This window comes from Camelus bactrianus, chromosome 1, assembly GCF_048773025.1.
Source record: "Camelus bactrianus isolate YW-2024 breed Bactrian camel chromosome 1, ASM4877302v1, whole genome shotgun sequence".
Lineage (NCBI taxonomy): Eukaryota > Metazoa > Chordata > Mammalia > Artiodactyla > Camelidae > Camelus > Camelus bactrianus.
In genome coordinates this window covers 126,711,779-126,723,998 of record NC_133539.1, presented here as the reverse complement: position 1 = coordinate 126,723,998, position 12,220 = coordinate 126,711,779, and the positions used below count along the sequence as shown (strand labels likewise).

The 12,220-nt window shown below is 43.9% G+C and overlaps 1 protein-coding gene across 1 annotated transcript in view; it reads right to left on the bottom strand.

Annotated features, from left to right (window-relative positions):
• The window catches only part of LOC141578895 (uncharacterized), a 137,484-nt gene that overhangs the window by 73,099 nt on the left and 52,165 nt on the right, over positions 1 to 12,220 (bottom strand). The window contains exon 15 of the mRNA XM_074372695.1: positions 6,126 to 6,249. The gene's annotated coding sequence lies outside the window, so the exon portion shown is untranslated. The remainder of the gene's footprint in view (positions 1 to 6,125; positions 6,250 to 12,220) is intronic.

The window sequence follows — 12,220 nt, the reverse complement described above, 5'->3', positions numbered from 1 at the left end:
CCAAAGCCTGGGACACAGCCCTTCCCATGCCCCACTTATGTTTTCTTGTATCAACAGGACTGGGATGTGAAGGGAGTTCTGAGGCCCCAGCTAAGGGACAGAAGTAGCCCCCAGGACCAAAATGGCGGGCAGCCCCTCCCCCAGCAGGGGCCCTGAGGTCAGCCCGGTTCTCTGTGGTTCTCTGTTGTGCTGACTCCCCAGCCAGAGAGCGTTCTCCTAGGCCTGTCCCCACAAAACCCTTCTCTCCAAAATGCAAGCACATCATTTCACAGTCCTCTTATTCAACCAGGAAATTTTCAGCCCACTTTTTCCTTCCCTAGTAAAGAATCTATCTGTCCTCCCTCCCATCCCACCACTTCTTTCTTTGTGAGAACTCTGTACTCCCCATACACCATCCTGAACGCAGGTGCCTTGCTGGCTGGGACCGAGATGTTTCAGTCTCACACAGCCTGCATCCTTTCACTTTCCCCTTTCTACCTTAAAAAGCCTTTCCTGAGTCTCCCACCCCTCTGATTCTGAACTTCACAAAGTGCTGAGGTTGCATGCAGTCACTGTGTGCAAACCTCCCAGGTTTCGACTAGGTTTCCTTCACAAGATCTTCATTTAGGAGCTTCATCAAGAAGTTTAAAGAGTCTTTTCTTACATCGGAGTGGAGGAGCCTGCATAAAATTTAAATGGCCTTGAAGAGAGAGTTAACCAGAGACAGAGAGGTCATAGGTCTTAGTCAACAGTGTCACGAGGCAAAATGTTCTTCGAAGGCTCAGCGTGGCTTCTGAACACGGAGTAGGGAGGGAGGAGGTGCCAGGCGGTGAGTGGGATGAGTGACACTGGGTATGCTACCCCAGCTGGGGAAGTATTGGATTTTGTTCTAGTTTTCCAAAGAATTTCTTACCACCTTTTCTCTTATTGTTACATACCATTTCCTACGGATTAAGAAAATCAATGTCAGTCATTTGGGCCACTTGGTAGAAGCTACACGATGCCATTCACAGGGCTGGGATGTAACAGCCACACCAGTCTAGGTTGAAAGACCAGTGGGGGTATTTCCAAGGTAATCACGGGCATGCAGCAAACTCCCCAGCTTCAATTACCTCATCTCAAAAGTGGGGCCAATAAAACTACCAAGCAAAGTGCGTGATGATTATGGCCGACATCTGTTTACTAGGTAAGTGCCCGTGACAGCTGACACTGGATTAGGAATGAATATGATCAACGAGGCACAGTCAGCCTGGTTACATGCACCCTGCCTTCATGCCTTGGTGCAGGAGCGGAGTTTGTTTAGCTGAAATGAATGCCCCCAGAGCAGCCCCGAAGGGAAAGCTCCCAGCTCTGCACGGCGAGGCGTGTTCCTTTCCTTCTCTGAGCTGATAACAGTTTACAGTCGTCTGTTTTTACATTTATCCCTTTAGTACCTGCCTCCCCTCCGGAGTTTTTGCTTAAGCAGAACAGGTCCAGGTTTGTGTTGCTGCCTGCCGGATATTCTGGGCTGGGAGACAGGCGACTCCACGTCTGGCTCTGGTGCTGAACGGAGAGGGCAGAAAGCCCAGGGGCCCATGCTGAACAGAGGCCCCTGCACCCAAAATTATGGTCTGACTTTGGGCAAATTACACCGTCTTCTTTACCCTAAGATTCCTCATCTGTTCATGAAAATAACTGCCCATGGCACGTAGAGTTTCAAGGATTAAAGGAAATCACCAAATTCACAACCTATTCAAGGGGCTACCAGTACGTCCTCAACAGGCACATGCTACCTTTACGGCTGTAACACACGCTAAGCGGGGCGGAAGGACAAAGTGAACACTGCTAAGTGCCTGTTAAGTGTTTCATGTGTGTTATAATACTGTTTAAACTTACAAGAAACCCAGGAAGAAACGAATATTATAATGCATATTTCACAGATTCACCAACAGTTTAATGGAGGTTACACTCTAGTCCAAGGTCCTTTGGTGAGGAAATGGCGATTTAAACCTGAATCTGAGCCCAGGCCTGGGCTACACCTCTCTCCAATCCACCTCACCACTTGCCTATGAAATCCACCTGTCCAATACACGTTTGCACAGGTCAGCTCTTAAATGCAAAGTGTGCCACCGTTTGTCAATGTTTGTTAATTACCATAAAGTGCTCTCAGAAACCGCTACAGAAAAGACAGGTTGACCCACATCCCTGCCAACAAAGAAGAGATATTCTGCCTTGCGTTCTCCTGTAATGTGCAGAAACCCTTCCCTACACCACCAAATTCAAATGTATGCTTCCTCCATGTTTATGTTTGCACACGGCTTATTAAAGTAGAAAGTACCTGCAGTAATTCCACCTCGTTTCCTTTGCAAGTTTCCAGATTATCCACAATCAGTCTGTGAATGAAAATACTACAATGTGAATTAAAATACTACAACCATGTCAGTAAACAAAGAATGCTGAAACCAAGTCATGAAGGCTGCCGCCACCCCCCAGTGCGGACAGACCTGAAGCCCAGCCTCTACAGCCACTCACAATGCTGCCCTCTGAACAGACTGAGAATAAGAAGACAGGATAATTGCCCTAGATAGCTAGGTGCTTGTCTAAAGAATGAATCCAGTGAGGTCAAATGATACATACAAAGGCACTAAATTCTTTAACTTGAGATGCCTGGATTTCTTTAGATAACAAGCAATCTTTTATTGTTCCAACTCCCTGGTCTTTGTTGTAAAGTTCCTATATAATCCTAGATCCTCCCCTACTTCTTGGGAGCAGTCCCTCAGACAGATTTGAAGGCTGTAATCCCGCCTCGAGTCCTCCCGCCTAATAAAGTGTAACTCTAAACTTTCAGGCTACACATTTCTTTCAGTCGACAAGTCCCAGAATAGACACAACTCATCAATTCTGTAATGGAACACACTGGATCAGGAACCAAAAGCGTGTTCTAGTCCAGAAAAACTACGGGTCCCTCTTTCATTCTGTCATTATACAATCCCACCAGAACTCATTAATTTGCTGTCTGCTCATCTGGCAACCAAACTCAGAGAAGAGTCAACTCAGCAGAGTGCTCTACTCGGGAGAACACCCCGCAGCAGCACTGCAGGCTACCTGCCCTCCCGCACGCTCTGCCGACCCCTAGTGTCCTCCGTGGAGACCAGGCCAACAGAGGTGTTCCCAACAGCTGCAAAGTCCCACAGATTAAATAAAAGCATTATATTTTCTATGATATGTTATGTATATTACCATCTCTGAAAACAGCTTTGCCAGAAGCCCAAATTTTCCACATTAATCTGCATAGGCAATTCTGGCCCCCAAGGGAAAACAAGTCTTATGACGATGCTAAGGCCTCCAAAGTCCTCTCCAGGACCATCAACCAAACTGCCTGCAGGCCTGCAGCTGCAGGCGGCTACATGTCTGTTTTTAAAGCAACCCCTTCCTGCCCTCGGGCGCTACAAAGTCCCTCTATGCCCTCCCATCTCAGGGTAAGAGCAGCCACTGCAGAAACTTGCAGGGCAGCACTGACAGTACTGGACACAGAGGATCAGAGCTAAACTAAGCCTTCTGATGACACGAGCTTGTCACTGTGTCATTTTACATATGAAGGTATATATAGAGAGTTGGGGTGATCTTGCTCAAAGTCACACAGCTAATAAGTGGCAAAGTCTATAACTCAGCTCCACCCTCTGACGTGACGCTCCAGCTGGGACACCCACAGGGTTCTCTCGTGCCTGCCTGACCAGTCCTTTACTGTCACTCATAACCCACCACAGTGTCTGACCCTAGCCTGACTTTTCAGCCTCTTCTCCCTCTAGTTTCTCAGGAACAAGGCTGCTCGGGCCACTGTGTGACTTCCGGCTCCCCAAACCCTCAGTGCTCAGGGTGGTCTTGCCTGTGCAACCAGCACCCTGCTCAGAGGCTCTTCCTCCCCTGCAGGAGGATGTTTCCACTCTCAGCAGGGACACCCCCTCAGGGAAATGCTCTTCTCCCCCTCAGCACGGCAGGTGTCCCAGGCCACATCCTGAGCTGCCCCATTAGGACTGCCTGTGCCCAGGTCTGCTAGTCAGACCAGCAGCCTCAGAGCCAGGGATTATGCCCGGGTCTCCCTGCAAACCTACTGCCCGCCTCACAGCCCCCAGCCAGTAGGTCACCTGGAAGTCACAGCAAGTGCCCCACCCAATCCCGAAATCCCTTCATTTGCCAGCACCGCTGATGACTGGTCTCCAAAGTTTGGTCAGTTTCACACAAAACAGCAGCTTCCACTGAAGCTGAGGGTTTTCACTTCTGCTCCCCATCCTTAATGGAAACGTCAAGGGAAACCAAGAGACCTTTTCTCAACCCTTTTCTGATGACACATTCCCACCCACAATACTCACATGCTCAAGAGCTTTGGGTCCACGTGATTTTGTTTCCCTTATGCTAAGTGGCTCAAAACACTGCAGGATTCTTTCTCTTTTGAGAGTATTTGTTTGTACTGAGTTTATTGAATTTAATCTCTTTTTGTCTCTCTCTTGTGTCCCTAGCAGTTGCCACTTCTTACTCCCTTCAGCAGCCTCCCTCCCATCATCTAGTCTAGGAAATCATCTGTGATGAGGGGCCCGGGGGCAGTCACAGAAGATGGAACAAAGGTACAGAGAGGCTACATAATTTGCCCGAGAAGATCAGCTTCAAGCCCCAAAACTGTGTGTCACGTCCCTCTGTTTAACACTTATGCTAAACTAGTTAACTTTTTATAGATTATGGTTATAAACAGATGAGGTATCAAAATACATAGAAGGACACACATCAACTCTAAGATGTTTATTAACTCCACTATTTTGTTTCTATTTATTTTATTTCTATTAAAAAATATTAGGAACCTCTGCAGTCAATATAACAAAATGTTAATGGGTGTTAAATCCAGAATATAGAGGCGTAAGTGTATCATTACTCATAAGTATTTGTATGCTCACAAGACAAAATGACTTGAACGTCTCTCTCCCCTCCCCCTACTCGCTACTGGCTCTCACCTGAGCTCCCAGACCACACATTTAACAGCCTTTCACTTTATCCACAGCTGAACTCATCAGGGTTCCCCCAAAGCTCCCTCTGCAGCTTTCCCTCCTCAGAGCACAGCAGGACCATCATTTACCTCATTAATCCACCCAGAAACCTGGGCCTTACTCCATCCTACCTTCACAGACATCATTCATCCTTTCCTTTTTACAATCTAAACATGCCTAAAATCTGTTCGTTTTTTCCCGGTGACTGTCCCACTGACTGTCCCACCGCTCAGGTAGAAGCCACCAACACTGCCCACCTGGACTCACGAGTCTCCCAAGTGGCCTTCCAGCTGCTCTCCCCTACTTGAGACAAATTGGATTTTGTCACTCCCGTTCTTTTATGACTCTTTTCAAACCTAGTGTTCTTTGAAGAAACTCCAAGTTCTTCACATGGTGAAGGTGTTTGCCATGAAACTGTCAGCTCACGGAGGGCAGGACCCCCCTCCTCCTTGGCCCTCCTCTTTCCCTAAGCCCCGCCCTCTCCCTCGGCCCCGCCCTCTGGCACAGCGCTGGCTCAGGAGGACCTGCTGAGCTACACCAGCCTGTATTCTAAACCTGATGTTCAATTCTTAGCAAATTGCTTCACTTATCCATACAAATCCAAGGTAGATTAGAAAGATTTTAGATGTTGAGCTAGACTATTGATTTGGGGATTTTGCACTAGCAACCTGCAATTACATGTTCTAATGATTCTGTCTTCTTAAAACCACACCCAGATTTAAGGAGTTATTTGTGGAATGTCTTCGGAGTAAAAGGGACTGTACTTTTACCGACTTTATGTTGTATAACATGAACAACCCGGACAGGGTCACAAATGGAACTGCCTCACAAGTGACAGAAGACAGGTGAGAGGCACAAAGCAACAGGTCGCAAAGACGGTAAGAGCAAATTTGTTTTGCCAACCCCCGCAAAAATGCCTGAAAGAACCAAAAATTCTGAATTTTGAAAGTAAAGATTATCATATAGTGAAATAAAATAAATAATCCTCTTCATCATGGTTTCAAGATCTGACTCCAGATTTTTTAGCAGGCCATACTGAATCCTAGCACAGAAAAATCAGATGGACTAGTGGTGAGTAAGTTCCAGGAAAACTGCAGTAATTCCTCCACTTGTGTAAGGACATACACTCACCTGCCGAAGGTGAATGTAGACTGCATTCTGGAGAAATTCGGAAGCTTCCAGGCTCCGCTTCTGGATGCCGAGAACACGGACAGCTTGGAAACATGCTTCTAACTCAGTCACCGGAATTCTTACACTGCAGGGGGAAAAGGAGGCCCTCAGTCGATAGCAGAGATGTTCCTGTCGTGTATCACAGGCCGTGCCTCTGGGACTCAGTGCCCTGCAGCAGCCCGGCCCCAGGCGAGGACCCGAAGCGTGGCCCACCGAAGCAGGAGGTGAACTGTGCTTGAGAAAGCTCATCCCCGATGGGGGCAAGAGTGGCTGGTGGGGTTGAGTGAACATATAAATGCCCACAGAATTATGCCTGCATTCATTCAAGTGATACAAGCAACAGTAGCAGGCTATTTAACAAAATTTCAATTTTCAGTGTAAATTTTGCCATTCCTTTCCGCTTGTCCCCTGCACTCTGAAACAGGCTTAGGCTCTCTCACACCTGCAGCTCTGAAGCAATAGTTGTGAAGTCATTTTACTTTGCTGCAAGTGTCCTCGGTCCCCTTGTAACTGTGTCTGTCCTCTCTTAACACAGTCGGATATCTTCCTGGATCTCTACCTGAGTTCCTTTCTCCTCCTCCTCAGATCCTGAGATAAAGGACAAGTGAAGGCACATGACCAGAAAAGGCACTGTGGACTTGACTGAAATCCACAGTGACCCCCTAGGTGAGTGCTGCCCACCCCTTACATTCGATTTTCAAGGTTCTGCACAGGGTGACATCCAGCCCAGAGAGGTGTCCCAGGCCCATTGGAAGCTACGTGGCTTGGGCACGGGGACAGGTGCAGGAGCTGGTTCCGGGGTCAGGCCCCTCCCCACCTCTGCTCCCCTCTCTCCCGAGGCCCCGCTGCCAAGCACTCAGGCTCCGTGATCTTATGTCCTTCTCTTCTACTCTACTCCAAACACTTTTCCTTTTCCTTTTTTCCCTAATTATCCCCAGCTGGAGTGATTTTTCAATCGCAGTATCTGAAAAAATTTCCTGCAGCCGAAAATGAGGTCTCAAGAAGTCAAAGCACATATGCTACTTCCTGAAGAGTGCCGCTGGCTAGGGGGACCCTCACCAACACTCACGTGGCATCAGACATGTTTCAGGGTCGGCCACCCCCAACAAGAGTGTGCTGTGACCCCTATGCCCGCACAGCATCTCTGCTCACAAAAATATAGTTGGCCCACTTATCGGTTATTAAGAAGCAAAAATACAAAATTGCTCATGTTTCTTACTAAAATTATCTATGAAGCAGAAAAGGGAATTGTAATAGAAAAGAACAATTTTGACCCCATGTTAGGTCTGTTCCTTTGGCTTTAACCCTGTGCCCTGTTTTCTAGGCTCAGACTTCCTAGCTCTGCACCATTTGTAAAAGAAAGTTGCCTTTAGACTGAAATATCCAGGACAGCCTCTTCTCCTGGCCGTGATCTTGAAGGATGCTAATTCATCTGCACTTATGTAGAGATGGCAAGTTGCAAAATAGAGAATAACCTTTGTTTTTTTTTTTTTGGAGTTTTCACAGGGGCAACATGATTTGATCCGCATGGACAGCTGCAAGAACAGCAGATTCAAAGGAGAAGCAATTCATACAGCAAGAAGTTTCCAACAACCAATCAAAACCCCGCCCCTTTTTAGTATAAAAGAAGACTCAATTCTGACTTGTGGAAGATGATTCTCCAGGACATCAGTCTGCCATCTTCTGGATCTGCCAGCTTTGCAAATAAAGTCACTATTCCTTGCTCCAACACCTCATCTCCCGGTTTATTGGCCTGTCATTTGGTGAGCAGAATGAGTTTGGACTCGGTAACAAAATGACTGCATTGGAGGTAGTATGTCTCCACTCTTTCCTCGTTTCCAATATGTAACATGCACATTACTTATGATCTAGTGCAAATAATTCATCAAAGACAACCACAAAAAGAAACTATACTCACCCAGCTATCAACACTGAACACAAAACCTGTCAATTTTATATGCTGTTTAAGAACACAACCGAAAAACCTAACATAGGGAGTTGATTCCACGGAAATAAAATTATTTCTACTCCTTCAAAACTTTTTCTTTTCTTTTCTATTTTATTTTGTTTTGCTTATTGAAAAGAAAATAAAAGTCAGATAATTTTATTTCACGTATTTTTGTTATAGCTACATACTTTAAATACTACAGAGACTTAAATTGCAATAAAAAATTGTTCATATATTAGTATAAAGATATATACACAATCAATGGGGATTAGGAATGGAGTGGACATTTACTAAAAATCCACTGCAATCCAGTCTTTTACAAGCATATCCTGGAATATAAGCTCTATTATCCAGGGGTCCTCACCCACATTCTCACTGCTGAGTCCCTTAGTAATCAACTAATAAGGCACCAGCATAGAACCATGTGATCTGTATTTTAGGAATAAATGAAGGAATTGATTCATTCAATTCTAAAACAAAAACCCTAATATAAATACTGAACTTATTTACAGATAAAGAAAATTGGTCCCTAAAAAAGTAAAGTTACTTCCTCAAGGTCACAAAGCTAATAAATGGTAAAGGCAAGATTTGAACTAATCTGCCTGATTCTAAAAACTAAGGTGGAAATCCCACTAGACTGGGGAGGGTCCAGCTGCGCAGCCTATCACCCTATATTTGTTCAGATCTAGCCTTAGACAGCCTGAGACAGCACTCCATTCCTATGGAACTCGAGGGCAAACGATAACATCAAGGATTTTATATCCAGCAATTTCTTAGGTCTCATGTATATAAAGTGTCAGCAGGTCAGCAGAAAATCTCTGGGAACCATTAGTGGGTCCAGACCTTTTTGCTGATTAGAAACTCAATCTATCAGGACATAGTGACCTTCCCATGAGAGGCCACATGGACATAAACTAAAGGCAGCTGAACAATGAAAACTAGCAAGACCCTGGAACTCAAGCAAGAAGGATCCCTGCCATCCCCCACCCAGTTGCCTCTTCATCCAAGTGGACACGAAGACAGAAGACCCGGGTTCTTGTCCAAGTTACACTATCATGGATTCTCACCCATAAAAAGTTACAACTCTATGCTGTCATAAGTCCTTTCCAACTCAAATATGATGACACCAATATCTCAGCAGAATATCTATGTCTCCACTTCCCCTCTTCTAATAGGAGAATATTTCTATGGACACAAAGCAGAAATCCAATTTAAAAAACCATGCACGAAGCCAGGTGAATTTCTGCTTAAGAGACTTTCCTCTCACGGTCAGTGAATGAAAACTCAGAAAAAGTGGTCCTTCTCCTTCAGCAAACGGGAGGCATCCTGATTGTGTGTGTGTGTGTGTGTGTGTGTGTGTATAAATCAAATATAATCGTCTGGGATGTGTACAGATTTTTTTTAATGTCACTGTAATTTCATGGGGATGAGCCAACATTTAAAGTAATTTGAATCTAGTGTTCTCAGACAGTCTCAGTCTCTTTTGGTGGAGGAGGTGAAAGGGGAGAGTAAAGGAGGAAAGAGGTAAATGAAACAAAGAAGTAAGAATACTGCTAGGGAAAAGCAAGACGTTAATTTTGTTCCTCATTGCATCACAACAAATTAGGGACTGGCTTTCCCCCGATGTCTTATCGAGCACTGAGTTGCAGAAGAAGAGGCGACAACCCATTTCTCACTGAGATTGTGGCTGTACGTGGCCATCTTATAGACACAAATCATTTACACTGATCAAACACTCTAGCAGCAGGCCGTAATTCTCCTGTTTTGAGAGACAAGAAAACAGGAGTTCAAAGAGGATGTATAACTTGACAAAAGTCAGAGGACCAGTAAACTAAAGAGGATGAATTCAAACTCAGATCTGAATGCAGAGTCTGCTCTTCCCACTCCCAGGACTGGAAAATCCTTAACACACAGGCTCCCCAGCTCCCCTGCAGTGTTCCTGGCGCCAAGCATTTCCCATGGTAATGTTAGACAGTTCTCACAGACACAGCACTCTGTGCAGCCAATGACCTCCATCGGACCTTGATCATCTACCTGCCACGCCCACCAGGCTTCACCATACAGGCAGGAAAGCTGGCTTTCAAGTGCATACAAAGCCACCCCCGGTCTAACCTGGGCTCTTCTGCGGCTTCTCCAGCCTAAAGGCAGCCATGAAACTGCTCACAGTCTGTACATGAGCCACACTACCTCTCTCCATCTGTCTCCCCACCTATACTACTACTTAGCTATGACCATTTTGAGAATCTTGGAAACAAATTTTTAAAAACAGAAAAGAAAGGATTCTGGAACAAGTGCTTAATACTTACAATTTTAAATGACAAGTTACAAATTGAGTATTGACAAACCGAATCTTCCTTTCTAAATGTCAGTTTTAAGCATTTAAATATATAATAGCAAAAAATTCTCACAAAATTAACAAAAACATAAACAATAAACTGGAATAAATTCAAAAATAATGCCCATGTTCTAAATGGAGAAACTTCAGGACTATACTGAGTGTTAAAGTAAGAGGTATGAATGTAGAGACATAAACATATTGCATGGAGGAAAGCAGTTTTGTAAAGATGTAAGTTCTCCTAAGAATAGTTCAAAACTTACTAAAAACTCCCATGAAAATTCCAATCTGATTTTTTTTAACTTGAACAAAATATTTTGGAACTCTTCAGGAATAATAAAGTCATAATACTAGACAAGAAAATTTGGGATGGAAGAAAAGAATAAAAAAAAAATCAGACTGCCAGTGATTAAATAAATTTTTACAATATGTAAGATATGGTGCTGGAGTAAGGAAGGGAGATTGACAGAAAGGAACCATGAGTTCAAAAAGAGACTCTAGTGTATGTAATTATTTTGTACAGGTGGGATTTCAAATCAAAGAGAAAAGTATGAATTCAATAATTGTCCTGGGACAATCAGAATCACCTAGAAAGAATAAATTCTATTCCTGTCATAATGACCACAAGATAAATTGCACATAGTGATGTAAATATTAAAAAGTACTAATAACAGCAAATACAACCCTTTGCTCTTATTAACTCAACTTCTCCTCACTATAACAAGTACTATTACAATCACCACCTTAGAGATTAAAAAAACCTACAGAAGAGATTTATTCCATTATAAGGAAGTATTTCTAAGAATGTCAAAGACAAAACCCATAAGGAAGACATTTACTATCTTAAGAGTAGTTTGAGCCACAACAAGAATAAAAAACTTTCTGAACAAAATGAAAGGAAAGAAATGACAAGAAAAAGCTCTGTGATACATGTTGATGAAGTCACGAAGTAAATTTTCATAACATACAAAGAGCTGTCACAAAGCAACAAGAAGCTCCCTCACTTAAATGTTTGCAAAGGACAAAATGAATCATTCATTTTAAAAAATTCAAAAGGCTAATGAGTGAAAAAGCTCAAAACTTCACTGGTCATCAAATGCAAACAAAAACAATGAAAAAGCACTTTTGCTTATCATATTGGTGAATATTTTTAAGATATTCTAGTTAGTGTCCATCTGTGTGAGAACAAATCATAAGCGACTTTTTCAGAGGATGACATATCAATGGATATGTAAACTCTGAAAAACGTACATACACACTGACTCAACTCCACTTCCAGGAATCGTTTCCTTTAGAAAAAAAACAATCAGTCCAAACAGATGTATCCATCAGGGCATTTACACAGCACTGTTTACAAAGGTGGGAAGAAAAACTGAAGTGAAATCATATCCAGCGATAGAGAATTGGTTACATAAGTAATTGTGCATTTTTTCATTCCCCAATGGAGAAGGAATTTCTAGAGTCACTTGAAAGGAGTCTGTGATGAATGTAAGTGTCACATCCAGGGACTAAATTTCCAGAAGCCTTAACTAAAGGAATATACATACAAGATCACAGGAATGTCTGTACAAGAAGGATGCAAGTCAAACATTCTTTCTGACAGTGGAAAGTGGAGAAAACTTAACTGTCCACCATTAAGACAATGTTACGGTAAATCAAGGCGAGCTGCGGGCGCTGAGGGAGCCGGCGTTTCGCCGTGGTCCAGGGCCTTGTCCACAGCACTCTCCCACCAAATGTGTCCGTGGACAAGAGACGACACCCGCACATCAGGAG